At 38.9% G+C, this 14,901-nt stretch overlaps 1 long non-coding RNA gene across 1 annotated transcript; it reads right to left on the reverse strand.

Moving 5' to 3' along the window:
- Positions 1 to 2,414: 2,414 nt before the first annotated feature.
- LOC139146386 (uncharacterized) lies at positions 2,415 to 5,189 on the reverse strand. The gene is made up of 4 exons (XR_011555142.1): positions 4,378 to 5,189; positions 3,981 to 4,179; positions 3,526 to 3,749; positions 2,415 to 3,087 (listed from the first exon to the last, which is right to left on the reverse strand). It is a non-coding gene; the product is annotated as an uncharacterized lncRNA (long non-coding RNA).
- Between the last annotated feature and the right edge of the window lie 9,712 nt (positions 5,190 to 14,901).

Consider the following 14,901-nt stretch of genomic DNA (forward strand, 5'->3'; position numbering starts at 1 on the left):
GCTTTCACTTGTGCATTGAAAGGTTCAAAACGTCAGTGCCATGTGACATTCATGTGTTTCAAACGAAAAATTAAGATGAAAACTATTATTTGTGCTCTTCATAGATGTCTCTATTAATTTTTAAAAGTTTTCTCCGAAATCAAATTTACCTCAGAAGATAATTATCTGCAAAAAATGACAAATTTTTAAACGTATCGAGTACGCAAATTTCAAATTGCAGTAGGGGTTAGTAAGCGTAAGTGGTAAAAAACTAGTTTTATTTCTTAAAAGCGCACAAGTTCTTTGAAAAATTAAAGACTCTAACGGTCATTAAAATCTGCATTAGGGACGCCACTCACGTTCACTAATATACCCAAGTTATTTTAAGAGACACTCATCAGGCCTAACCGGAAAGAGTAAATAAAAAACTTGAGCGAACCCCCACCGTTACGTCTTGGCTTCATCAGAAATGTCATATATATTACTTAGTTCATATTTTTTGATCAAAAATGGCAAAAATTGCCTTAAAATGCAAATTTGCATATTTCTGCACAATTTGAACAAATCTGAAATAGATCATCCCTAGGGACCTATGTACTCAAAGCTCTCTGACTGGTAATTTGAAGATTTTTAAAGATTTTTTTACCAAAAACGACAAAAATTGCCTTAAAAATACAAATACGCAAATTTCACCATGATTTGAACAAACTTAAGTGAGGTCATCCCAAGTGAACTGCATATCAAATTTAAAAGCAATTGGACTTGGGGATCCAGAGGAGAAAGTAATTGTTGACGGACAACGACGGAAAATCAACCTATTTGGTAAGCTCCGTGTCGTTGACAGCGGAGTAAAAAATGCAGTATATAATTTCCTGCACATACACATCGTGATCATTCAAAAAACTAGCATGATGCCATTTACTTGAATGCACAACACACGATGGCCAACAGTTTGTTGTTGTAATGTTTATTTTTTCTGTCACATGCAGTTTTTGAAAATGGCTGGAATCTAAAATGATGTTGTAATGTTTGAATTTACATGCCACTTTCGCATTATGACAGTGTTATACACTCTTTCAGTCTGTAATGGGTCTTTTTAATAATTCAAAGAAAATGATTGGAAATATGGGGTATATTCAGTTTATTACACATTTGGGTTTAGTAATTTCCAGATAAGTATTTATTTTCTTTCTCATCTCATTACTGCTTTGAACAAGTGTTTGCAGTCATGTACTAAAATCTCCATGTGCTTTGTTTAGCCGGGTACACTACAGAATCATCAACCATAACATTTCAAAATTTTCCATTCAATTTATAATTCACTCTTTTATCATATAATTTCATTTCTCTCCAGAGCATCACACTAGCAAAAGCAAAAGGTCATGAGGTCATCAAAGAGTGAACTCTTTTCCTACCTACAACAGAAACATGAAGTGGAAATGCGAAGTATAAGCAGGACGCCCTGGAAGTTGAAAAAAGAAGGTTGGCACTTCGAGAGAAGCAGTTAGAAATGCAAATGAAGATGATAGAACAGCTTGCAAAAAGAAATTAAATTTTAAATGTGAATAAAAATGTTCAGTTTTTCCCTGAGCTATTGTGTTTGGTTCCCATGTTTAGGTTGTTTTGTTTTAAAATAAATAACTGTTCATAAGATTATGTTTTCGTTATTTTATTTGATCAAATGAGTGAAATGTGTTTTCTCCATGCAAAAGGTTTTCTGAATGAAAGTTTAGCCTAGCCTCTTGCTTATAAAAAAAAATATTTGTTTTTAGCTCCGCTGTCAGTAATGCGGAGCTTATCTGATAGGGTAGTTGTCCGTCGTCGTCATCTGTCGTCCATCCATTCTCCATCAGCAATGGTCTTCTTCTCTGAAACCGTTTCAGATTGCTTTGAAACTTGGCCTGGAGGTTCACAGGAGTGACCTCACTCAAGTTTGCTCAAATTGTGGCGAAATTTGCATCTCTTAATTTTTGTGTAATTTTCCTCTATCTGATGATAAAATTTCAGAGTTTCTTGCACTGATTTTTATGCAGTTTCCCATGGGCTACCTTGCCGATATTGTAGCACTTTTTGTAAAATTGGCATCGTTATCCTTTTGGGTAACTAATCATTGCAAATTTTTTGACAATCACAATGATTGTCTGGACAGTTAAACTGTGGTTGAATATGAATGTCACTTCTCACACTGATGTCATCATCTCAGTTCTCTTAAATATCACAGCAGAGCTATATCGGCCGTTAGGTCACTTGTCTTTTAAGTAAGTCAACACACATACATGGTTGCAGCAGGTTCCCAAACAACTTACCAATTTACCAAAACTTTGAGTGAATCCAAATCTGAGACTGTCCTGTAGCAGACACTATAACTCCTGACAATCATATATCAAGAAAACATGTTTATTAATAATGATTCTATTTTGAAAATTTAAAATACAGTGAAGTATGACCATATAAAATTATTTCAAGTTATACACCAAAAAGTAAAAATAATATTTCTCTGTTGTTGGACATCACACAGTAAAATTTTTTCATTTTACACATCAAAAAGATGCTCTCATTTTGACAAATTTGCAAATTTGAATTACAATCTATTTCAACCTCTAATTATTTTTCACTGGTTGAAACAAACAGGTTTTTACAGTACTTGTTCATTTGAAAGATACATTTCAAGTGTTGGTGGCTGCAGATCAAAAAATGTTGAAGTCTCACTCCCATACAGACAAGTGTGACAATTAGTTAGAATGGTTGCTACAAGAAAGTACATGGCAACAGGGTGTAGGTACAGTTTTGATTCTTCTTAAAATCAAGAAATGCAAACAAAGTGATTATCTTTGCAAAGCCCCATTCTACACATACACGTACTTCAGACATGGACCGATTGAAAATCTGCTGCTGGGGTGTTAGGTGTGCTCCTTTGAATGGGCCCATTGAGAACTGGGGTCGGAGTGGATAAGCAGGGTCCCCGTAAACACACATCATTGGGCCATCATTTTGAAGCTGCTCTAGTTTTGGAAGTACTTCACTCTCTCCAAGCATGAAGGCATCATGACGGCTCCCTTCTATAGGTCCAAACATGTGGGCAATGAGGCCATTTGGAGCTTGAATGGACTGAAGTTGAGTGGAAAAATATTGTCAACTTGGTTAAGAAAGTGAGATACTGATAAGAAGACAAAACACATTTTTTTCTTACATGGAATTCTTAACATTTGAAGAAACACTTGAATTATTCAGACATGAAAATTCGTTGAACAATTTAATTGACACCTTTCCAAACCAATAAATTTTTTTCAAGAGTAAATTTGAAATTTTTAGTGGGAAGGCTAATTATGAGTAAGTTTGTAAATGATCCCTTGGACTTAACAGTAATTAGCTCAAATTTCTTGTATAAAATTAATATATAACGTGTGTAAGGTTTCCTTAAGGAACACAGCTTGCTCTTTTTTTCCAATAGAAACCTGTGAAATGAATATGATTCACACATTATGAAAAGACTATGCCTCCTAAAAAAGAAGATTGCTAGCTAAGTGAAAAACATGATATCCTTACTTGGAATTTAAGACAGTGAGTTCGCTTATGCCCAGAGAACACATTGACACCTTGGCCACTTGTTGGTCTTGAAATTGATCTGGCAGTTCCATCGATGAACCCCAAACAATTATCTAGTGTAGCCCCTTGTTATGAACTGCTTCAGCAAATGTCACCAGATCAAGCCACACTAAATTCAGAGATGTCAAAAGATGACCAAATTCTTCATAGATATGTTCTACAATCTGTATAAAAGTAAAACACCCAAAGCACATTTGAGATAGGTAGCGCAAGTTATAAAAATGCAATTGTTTTAAATACATATCTGCATGTGACTGTGACTATGAAATCTTATCAGTTTTACAGACTGTTATTTGTTCCCTGCATCTGATTTTTATCAAATTATGGTTTGCCCCAATTAAGCCTCATATGGGTTCACTTTCTGTGTACCAGTATATAAAATTAAAATTATTTACCGTGTTGAAAATAATGCTCAACTCTGGTTCATCCCTCTGAAAAAATGTGACTAGATCACACCAACGGTTTGGGTAGGCTAGTCTGCGTAGAAGTATGAGCAGAGCTTCCATACTTGTTGCAGCAGTTCCATTGTATCCTACAATTTTTTCTGGGAGAGAGAGTCCATCATGCAACCGGGTAAGGTCTGGTTTTGCAAATCTGGAAGTTGAGTAATAAAATTTGTACCATAAGAGGAGAATTTTGCTGAGTGCTATAGAAACAATTAAATATATAAATGTTTTTATAATAATCGATAAATAAAATAGACAAAGATAACATGAAATAAAAATTAGTTGAGCAAAAGACAGTTCCATATAGATGCAGGTATTTGCATTAAAGGCATGAGATCTACATTACCTGAAAAATTCAAAGCACTCATCGTCCGAAAATTGATCGAGGTTCACTGGTGTATTTTCAAGATTTCTTCCGGTTGAGAATGTATCAGTTAACAGCATATCCAAGTCACTATCATCTTCCTCACAAACCAAGAGTGCGTCAACGATTTCTTCTCGTCTGCGTCTACAATTTTAACAGGATAGAGGCAAATGTGAATGTTGTAGCCCGTGGATGCAGTCGAGGCTGCCACTGTAGTTATGGCAAGGGACAGATCACCTACACACGTGAACACTACGCTAAATTCAAAAAGAAATTATTTTTTTCTTTCTAAACTTTCTGGTTACTTGATTTTCATGATACAACTGCTCGTCGTCAACATTAACTCGCTTGTCTTCAACAGCTGTGTTGCTACATCATACATGTAGGAACTACACCTATTTTATTTCCTCGTTATTTTCAAGTGATTTTGCCTTGCCTCGAGTTTATTCATCTTATAGGTTTTTTCCGGTTTAAATTTTCTCATAAAAACAAAATATGCAATAAAATGTGTCATTGACAGCCTACATACCTTCTCCGAGCCGCAGCCATCCTTGTAGTGTTTTCACACAAGGAGCATACAAAAGAATGCTGTAACACTAGATGATTGGATAAAAGTAAACTTCCGCGCCAATCAGATTCATTTTTACAGCTTGCAAGTTTCCTCGATGTCAAAGGTCACGTTATTATCTTAATCGCTTACCGCACACGGAGCGTGAACGCAACGTGTGTAGGCGTTCGACGTTACGTTCACGCTATGTGTTAACCTCTCTAATGTATCATACGAACCATTCTCGCAAGCCAGAGCAATAATTTCCGCTCCGCTGACCTACGCAAAAATCGGGTAGCGCTTGGCTGTTGCCGTAAAGAGCGCGTAGTTTACGCCGATGCATACGAACGCGATGGGGTCATTGGGGTCTGTGGCGATGACCCCAATGACCCGATCGCGTTCGTATACGCCACAAGTACCGCTGCGATATCACAGCTAATGTTTGTGAGTTATTTTATAAGGCGACATATATTTACTCACCTTAGCCTGCCTGTTTGGTTGCACCATGGATGTAAAAATTACATCCATGGTTGCACTGACACAGTTAGCTGCAGTACAGTCGCTCGAGGTTTTGCCTGGGTATTTGGGTCGGACGGCAAAACCAGACCTAATTACCCAGGCAAAACCTCGAGCTACTGTACTGCTATGACACAGTAAAGAGCAAGTACAACTGTGTGTTCGCGGCCTACTAATAGTACTATGCCGTATAACGCCGGGAAAACACAGCATCGTACACTACTACCTCCATGATCGTACTAAAGCAGGGCTCGCCCTAGCTCTGCATGGCAGGGCTGTGTGTTACCGGCTAAATGTGTACTGCACCGACATCTTTGCTCTGCATGCTCTGCGACTTGGCATGACACACTTTCACCGATCAGTCAAGTTCTGCCATCCCGGACTATACCATTATATTTCGGGGGAGGCCAAAGGCACCACCGCGGCCTGCAGATTGGCACTAAAAGCGCTGTCCACTGATGCTAACTCCATAGCTGTGGTGTTTTGAGACGGGATTCCTGCCTTTACGGGCTGGTTTGACTTTTACGATTTTAACCTGTGGTGGCGGGGCTAAAATCGTAAAAGTCAAAACCAGCCCATAAAAGGCACGAATCCCGTCTGAAAACACCACAGCTATGGACCCACAGCTACGGCGAAGTCTGTGAGTAACTCAGTAAGCTTACGACCATCGACCATGGATATAAAAAATCGGAGTGTCTATTACCACGCGCGTGGCAATAGCCAAGTTGGCTATTGCCACGCGCGTGGCAATAGCCAAGGTGGCTGTACGCGGTTCCCAGACACTTCGCACCAAAACCACTTCGCACCATACCATCTCGTCCCATACCATTTCGCACCAAAACCACTTCGCACCAAAACAACCTCGTACCAAAACCACTTCGCCCCAAAAGTCATGTCCCCAAACCACTTTGCCCGAAACTTATCGCTAACTGGTAAAGCTGAAAATAACCACCTTTCTGTCATCCTGGGACTGAAATCTTGAAAGTGTACGCATTTCGCGAAATTGACATCGTGCAATTCCGCGCAAGGCACCTGAATTGTAGCATTTGCGTGTTTCTATTTTCTTATTTCTATCGTTTATGGTTTCATGCAACAATAAATGGTTCGTGGTAGCCAAAATGTCCTAACACATTAATGCTTCCAAGTTGTAGGTAAAAAGAACCTTATGATACGTCGTAACATCGTTGTTTCAGGACGAGTTGACGGTACTATACTTTGGGCGAAGTGGTTTTAGTACGATGTGGTACTTGGGGCGAAGTGGGGTTGGGCGAAGTAGTACTTGGGACGAGGTGGTTTTGGTACGAAATGGTTTTGGGACGAAGTTGTGTGGGGCGAACTGGTTTTGGTGCGAAGTGTCTGGACCCCATTGACACACTAAGATTTTTTCGGAGACAGATTTTGTCAACTGTTGAAGTAAACTTTTCCCAGTTTGTGTAGAAATTAGCTCAAGTAAGTGTAATTGTATATTTCTGCCACGATTCACCTTGCGCTCGGGAAGTTGGTCTGATGGTCGACGAAGCTTGGGGACGACCGGTCGGTGGGCAGTCTCTGTGATCAAATGCAAGCCCTGCGATTGACAGTATACTGCATGCTCATTCATGCATCATGACAAAAGATACCATTTAAAAAGAACTTGTCTGGAAAGCAACTCAAAATTTACTCATTTTAACCCAAGAGAAATTGTTTCGGGGGCGAGAAAACCAACCTGACCTGCCGCAAACGTCTGTCTAGACGTCTATGACCTTTGACCACGTGACCTATCTGTCAGCGACGTCATCACGTCAACGAACTAAAGCATGCTGTATTCGCGACGTCAGAACTTTCGAATGGAGGCCCCAGTGAATGTTTAATTTCGATTTTTTTCTGTGGCACGAAAGTTTTTATAGTGACTCCTGGTTTTAATTTTTTGATTTGGTAAGAAACGGGTGGACAACTGGTTGACATTTGTTAGAGAAAAAGTTAGTCTCATTTTCCATGTAACACAAGTTATGCCAAGCATGATTGAAGCCGATTGAAGCCATACTACGCGTATAGCTACGTGAAGTGAATGGTCGAGCTCCAGGTTGGCAACGACAATAAAGACTAGTCCCAAAAACTTTGCGAATCGTTCTTTTTCCCTGAAAACATGTGCGAGGCAAAGATCGCTGATGACAAACGATGATAAATATTCAGAGATCAATGGATGTAGTCCGTTGCGTGTTTTCATTAGACGTGACGGTCGGTCATGTTTTACTTCTGATGCCGAGCAACAGATTACGTTTGATTAACCGATTATCAGCAAAAAATATGGATTCAGGACGTGAACCATTGAGAGAGTCAATTATAGGTCAAAAAAACATCTCAGAATTATCGTTCAAAACCATGGCGTGGCAATAGCCAGGTTGTCTATTGCCACGCGCGTGGCAATAGACAACCTGGCTATTGCCACGCGCGTGGCAATAGACAACTTGGCTATTGACACGCGCGTGGCAATAGCCTCGGCCATAAAAAATATGGAGGGCGGAGGTACGAGCGTTTGCAATTCATTCTGGCAAACCGGCCTAACATTCACGCTGTGTGAAGATGATCTGATCACAGCACAGCAAGTTTGCCTATACGGTGAATCATGCTGATCTCAGTGCATGATAGATTAGCATGTCTGATACCAGTGCCATCACACTCGCACTGCATCATGCAGGCAGGCAGGTGCAGGCCCCACAGAGCAGCTTCATTTTTTATCATTTTCAGTGTTCCCTAAAATCCTGACGCAAAAGACAGAATTAAACAGCAAAAAAATACTCCCTTGTACTTTTAATAGTTTACTGAATCTGTTTAGTCCTACTAGTATTGCTGTGATCGTCTGGATATACTGTATGGTTCAAAGTGATCCAGTACAGTTACATGGGGCAACGACAAAGGGCAACGACCCTGCCTCTAACCGTATTAACACTTGAAAAAGGGGCGTTGCTATCGACGGGTACACTGTGCTCTCCGGAGTTTTTCGCCGCTGTTTCATCAACGAGAGTGATTTGAACGTTGCTTCAGAGGTTAGAAACTATGGAACTGCAGGCCGACGTACATATGGGCACAGGGGACAGAAATCAGTCCCCTGGGGTGGAGAGGGAGGTTTTTTTGTGCAACGATTTACATTATTTGATTTTATTAATTTTGACTGTGATATTTCAAATAAAGAGTTCAACTCGTAAACCGTCTGACTACTTTCTTTATGACTGCAATTGAATTTATTAATTTTGACTGTGGCATTTCAAATAAAGATTTCGACTCCACACCGTCTGACTGCTTTATACATTACCGACAAGTCCTTATCTCCTGCTCCAACTGTGTATACACCACTGTAATTGCTCCGAAAACATTGCCCACTGCTAATCCGCTGTCCGTATCAGCGGATTAAGTGATTAAGTCAACACTACAGCCGTCCCATACGCATTAAAATGACTTGAACTCTTTATTTGAAATATCACCGTCAAAATTAATAAAATCACGGTCCCTAGGGACCGTGATAAAATCAATTAAGGTAAACCGTTGCACAAAATACCTCCTCCCCACCCCAGGGGACTTTTTTCTTTCCCCTGTGATATTGGCGTGTTTTTTGTTTGTTTGTTTTTTCAAACAGGCAGTTTAAAAGTTAAAAAGAGAGAAGTGTCTATGAGAACTTAGTGAGAGGCGACAACAAGAGAATACCACGTACGCGTAAGTTGGCGTCGCCGCATTGAGTTTCGTGTTGGCCAAGGCGTTCACCCTACGATCTACACAACAGCCCGATACCACTTTGCGCGACGGGTCTGCCCATGTTTAGTCCTTCATTTTATTACGTTACGTTTGTTTGATACTTGTAGTCCAACAGACTTTGACCAAGTCTAACTTCCACAGTTTAGGCCTACTTGCTGGCTTTTACCATAGACAGTAGTTGAGAAACATTTTTTGACAAATAATGGCAAAAATTGCACATTTCATGATTATTTCAATACATCATAAATAATATAAACCATAGAAACCTGTATAGCAAATATCAAAGCTATCAGACAAGTTTTTGAGAAACAAAATTTTTTGACAAAAAATGACAATGAGTCCGCTCTGCTGCGCCTACGCGCGTAGCCAGCAAGTAACAGTCTTGAACTTCACTCGGGATTGAATACATACCGGACACAAAAAACAGGCATTTTTTCTCCTTTAAAATGATCGTAGCCGAAATATAATTAGCAATTCAATTTGCACACTATAATGACTTCTGTCGAGTTAATTTTTCGTCCGCTGCCGAGCGAAAATGCGTGGAGGTAATGCAAAACCAAATTGTTTTCCTACTATCATAACTATGTAATTTCAAGTTTCGATTCAGATGAAAATTGAGACTATGAGCCTACCTCTAACTTTTCGACATAATATGTTCTTAACCTAATGCTATAATGAACACGATTGGAACTAATTTGGGATAATTGGATGGTGAAGTAATGTCGATTTCATCTACAAATGTAATCTCATCTGCTTTTCTTTTTACGTTACACACTTGTTTTTATGAGTAATTTGCAATATTGCAACATTCAGCTATACGGGACCTAACACTTTTGAGAAATTTGAAAAATATGAAAATCAAATTATCCCAAATTATCCCAAATTAGTTCCAATTGTGTTAATGATTTTTTTTCACTCAAAACATTAATCATTTCCATGGACTCTTGCACCAACAGTTTTTTTTTTCAAAGAAGTATTTCTCATCAAAGATGACAGGGAATAGGCCTACTATATATTTTCAAAGAGCAGATAATCTAAAATTTAATTAGGTAGAAATAGTTTTATCGACGGATGAAGGAAGTATATATTTGGGTAGAAAACCTCAATTTTGGTATTAATGATAAAAGTTAACATAAAATACTTAGATAGGATTTTCCTAAATTTAATACGGACCTGTGCGAGCCATTGCTTTCACCCCACGATCTACGCAACAAGATGAAACAAACACAAATGTAACACAAACGATTGGACAGTAACGTGGGGATCATATTTCACCTTGACCATGACACTTCCGAAACGAAACAAAAACCAATGCAACACAAACTTTGGATAGCAAGGTGGGAGCCTCTTTTCACTTAAACGCAATCAACCAAGATATGAACAATGTATGGGGTTGCTTTCCCTTTATTGCAAAACTGCATCAGTGTGTTCCGACATAAAAATAATTTAAGTTTTCAAAGACCTCTGTCTCCTACTAGGAATAAGTCAAAGCCATTACTTGGGTATAAAAGGCAGCTTACAGCAAAAAACGAGATGGATGAACAGTCTCATATACATTACGTTTACTTTTTTGTACGAAACATACAAGTTTTTGTAGATCATTGAACATCGTAGATAAAAAGACCGACTAAAATATCGTAAAATATCGTACTGCAGGTCAACATACACATCACCCATTCATACGTAGAGGTACACAGATCAACAAACAAACAGGGAGAGGCAATCTGCTTGAAACCATGAAATAGTCCGTTTGTGTCTGAACTCATCTGAGACTCGTGTTCAGTAACCGTTGGTCAAGTATTTTGCTCAGTTGTAAGAATCGTTTATTCATTGTCGACATCGTAATCGATCCGATGTACACAACAAATGTTTGATCGTTTTGCACCTTTGCGCGTCCCCTCGTGATTGGCAGTTGTTTGAATGCTTTCATCTATTGTTTGTTGGACGCTTCGAACACGGCATCGAAGCAGTTTTGGCACCAAAAATCAACTTAAAATGGAAAAACTGAGAGAATTTCGCCAACAAGGTGATGCCAAAAGTATTCACAAAACGTAATATGTTGGAACAATGCTTTAATTTACACCATGGTTGTTGAAAGCTCCAGATTTTTCGGGAGCATTCGTTGACGCTGTTATCATGTACCACTCATATTGGATTATAAATGCCCAAGGAGATAGGGGGTATTTATAGGCTCCCCCTGCCTTTAAGTGCCTGGATAGACCACACAAGGGAGTGCTAAATTACAGTGGAATTTGATCGAGTGTCCGTTTTGCCTTGCAGAGCTCGACAAGTCTACATGTTGCTTATCATTAGAAAAGTAAACATTTGCAACAAATTGAGTTTTTGATATTAGATTATACAGCGGGCGCGACGAACGTTTCCCATACACTGTCTAGTCTACAATCATGACAGTCACGGTCGTTTCAGCATGCCACTCATGCACAACAAGCTTGACACCTCACTATATAGCTATAGCACATCATCAAAGTTTTCTTTCAGCTATTTGTGTATAAAACTCAGACAAAACTCACTGGCAAATTTTTCGAGTGTCGGATCTCTGTCTCGAGGAAAGTCCTCAACATCAACCGGACTGACTCTGGGCGTTTTATTATAGTAGAACATTGTATTTCTTCAGCAAGGTAAAGAATATTTTGAAGGCACAGAGATATCACCGTCCCCTCCATGCTAACCCGTTGCCGTGTATGATACCGCTCGGGAAATTAAGTGCCAAAATACAGTGAATTACTTCAGAAACACTGGGTGTGTTATTCAATTTAATACTAGTAATGGCACAAAATGTACCGTGTTGATTGAATTGCACTTGCATGTGCAAAATCAACATTTTTCTTCAAGTCTATTTTGTAGCTCAGAGAAGTGTCAATTGAGAAAGTTTCATTTACCTGAGACAAAAGAGAAAGCGGGATTAAAGTTTCATGCAGGAGTGTTTAACATTTTCTGGTTGACAATATTCAGTGTTGTATCGTGTCAAACTTGTTGATAGACTGCACTGGCAATGCTACAGACTGCATGCTGAAGGAACTGTTGTCGTGATTGCTGACATCGAGAGGAGAAGAAAAGTTTTTTTTAAAAAAGAATTTACTTTTTTCTTCAGAAAGTTCCCAATTTAAAAGTAAACACCTAAAAGAAAACTGGTGATGTGCATGTAGTGCAGTGTTACATGTAAGCTTGTTGTGAGTGACATGCTGAAACGACTGCAGTGATTGTGACGAGACAGTGTATGGGAAACGTTTGCCTCGCGCTGTAGTCTAACACCAACCAAAGACGAAGACTCAATTTGTTGCAAATGTTTACTTTTATAATGATAAGCAACATGTAGACTCGTCGAGCTATGCAAGGCAAACCGGACACCCAATCAAATTCCACTGTACTTGTGTTGAAAGTAGAGACCAAAGTTAATAAGGACAGCACTCTGGCACTCTGAGACTTACTGATGCCAAGCTGTTTTTATAGACACACAAGAATTTTTTATTTTTTTTATTTATTTATTTATTTAGCACAAATAACCAAATTAATAAGAAAAAAGTACAGAATGTAACAAATTACAAGACCAAAGAGACAACGGAGTTATTTGTGCATGGATAGCACAGAAAAGTCCGAAGACTATTTCCACTGTGGTCCATGAAAAGAAGACTACACAATAATATAAATATAAAAGATGACAAAGAGTTCAAAATTAAGTGAAAAGACAAAATGTGGAAAACAGTCGAATAAAAAGACAATCCTGCTGCCGGTTTAAGACACACAAACAACAACGACAAAAGACCGGTAATAACAAACATCCAATTGTAAACATACAAGGTAAAAATGGATATACAAAATCAATCTAAAGGTCAAGTACGCTATAAAAATTTCTCTTCAACAAGCGTTTAAAAACATTGTTTGATGAAGTCAGCCGTATATTACATGGTAATTGGTTCCATAAATTCGAGGCAGAATAGTGAAAACCAGTTTGAGCGAATTTCGCACCGAATGGAATATAAATAGAGAGGTCACCATGGCGAATGTTATAATTGTGAACGTTGCTTTTCATCACCACAATAGATGAGAGATAAGAAGGGCCTTTCCCATGAATAATTTTATGCATCAGATTTGACTTTAAATATTCAATTCTTTTGTCCACAGGGAGCCACCCCAATTTTTTGTAGTGAGAAGCATCAATATGTTTTCGCGGATGCAACCCCAGGACAAATCGAATAATTTTATTTTGTGTTGTTTGCAACCGATGTTTCGTGTATGTTTTCAGCCCAAGGTACCAATAGGCACTGGCATAATCAAACAGACAATTTATCAAGGCATTTGACAAGAGTTTTCTTAAATTAGTTTCCAAAAAATGACGTTTACGGTAGAGAAATTTCAATCTGGAATTTGCCGTGTGAATCACTTGCCAGGCCATACTCTCACCTGATAATGTTTGATCTAAATCAGCTCCTAAGTAATTGACGACATCCCTCGCCACGATTTTTGTGTTATTACACGTTATGAAAAGTTCGGAACACCTCCGTAATTTATGGTTAGACCCAAATAGAATTGACTCTGTCTTACCAAGATGCAGTGATAGCTTGTTATCGATCAACCATTCATTTAAATTGTTCAAATCCAAATTTAATCTGTTTTGTATTGCGCAAACATTGGTATCCGATACAAGTAATGCAGAGTCGTCGGCAAGAAGAGAGAGTTTACAATCAACAGCTGAACAGTGGAGTAAAGTGTCACTTAGACGTCGACGTCTGTCAAGTTTTACTTCTTAGAAAATGCATGCCCTTCAACTCAATACATGAAGTATGTTGCCTATATGTTGTGTGGTATCACAGTCGTTTGGTGGGCTATTCAGCTCTGGGACTTTTCGACCCATAGACGAGTGTACAGAAGCGAGAAACACCTCGCTTCTGTACACTCGTCTATGGGTCGAATAGTCCCAGAGCTGAATAGCCCACCAAACGACTGTGGTGGTATCCATGGCGCAGTGTTTTCATAAAAAGTCTTTTTATTAAAACTTGCATATGACAGAATAAAAACCAGTATTCAAAATTCCTCTCAGAGTCTCACTATGTATCCATGTGTCTCGCAAAAATCCTTCTCAGCATTTGTCTGCATTCATTGTATCATGTTTCACTGTTTAGATATCATCAACATGATAAGTATTTCGGCACCTCCGTATCCAAACACTCAAATGAGTCGGTTCTTTTTATCTACAATGTTATTTACAGAACTTGTGCGGGAAGTACTAAAAAGTAAACGTAATGTATATGAGACTGTTCATCCATCTCGTATTTTGCTGTAACTTCAGTGGGTTCATTGTTTCGAATGACTGACACATGGAATATAAATTTTTTACTATAACCCAAACGGGATTCGAACCCCACACACTCACGGCAACATCGCCTAGCTGATACAGTGATAGGCCTCACACAAACCAGTCGGCCACTGCTTCCGAAGCAACGCGAACAACTGCTCCAAAAACTGGCAAAAATCTTATCCACGGAGATAAATATAGCGCTGTGCCACCATAGTACCTTTTGTGAATACTTTAGACATAAGGTTGTGAGCCAAATAGTGTCTGTTTACAGTTTCAAGCGGCATATTCATGAAAAATCTCTTTCTGTACATGGTCAGTGGCGTCGACAACATAACCGTTGACCATTTCAAACTGCTGTCAATCACGAAGTGACGCGCAGAACGTGGAAACGATCAAA

Source organism: Ptychodera flava, chromosome 12 (genome assembly GCF_041260155.1).
Source record: "Ptychodera flava strain L36383 chromosome 12, AS_Pfla_20210202, whole genome shotgun sequence".
Lineage (NCBI taxonomy): Eukaryota > Metazoa > Hemichordata > Enteropneusta > Ptychoderidae > Ptychodera > Ptychodera flava.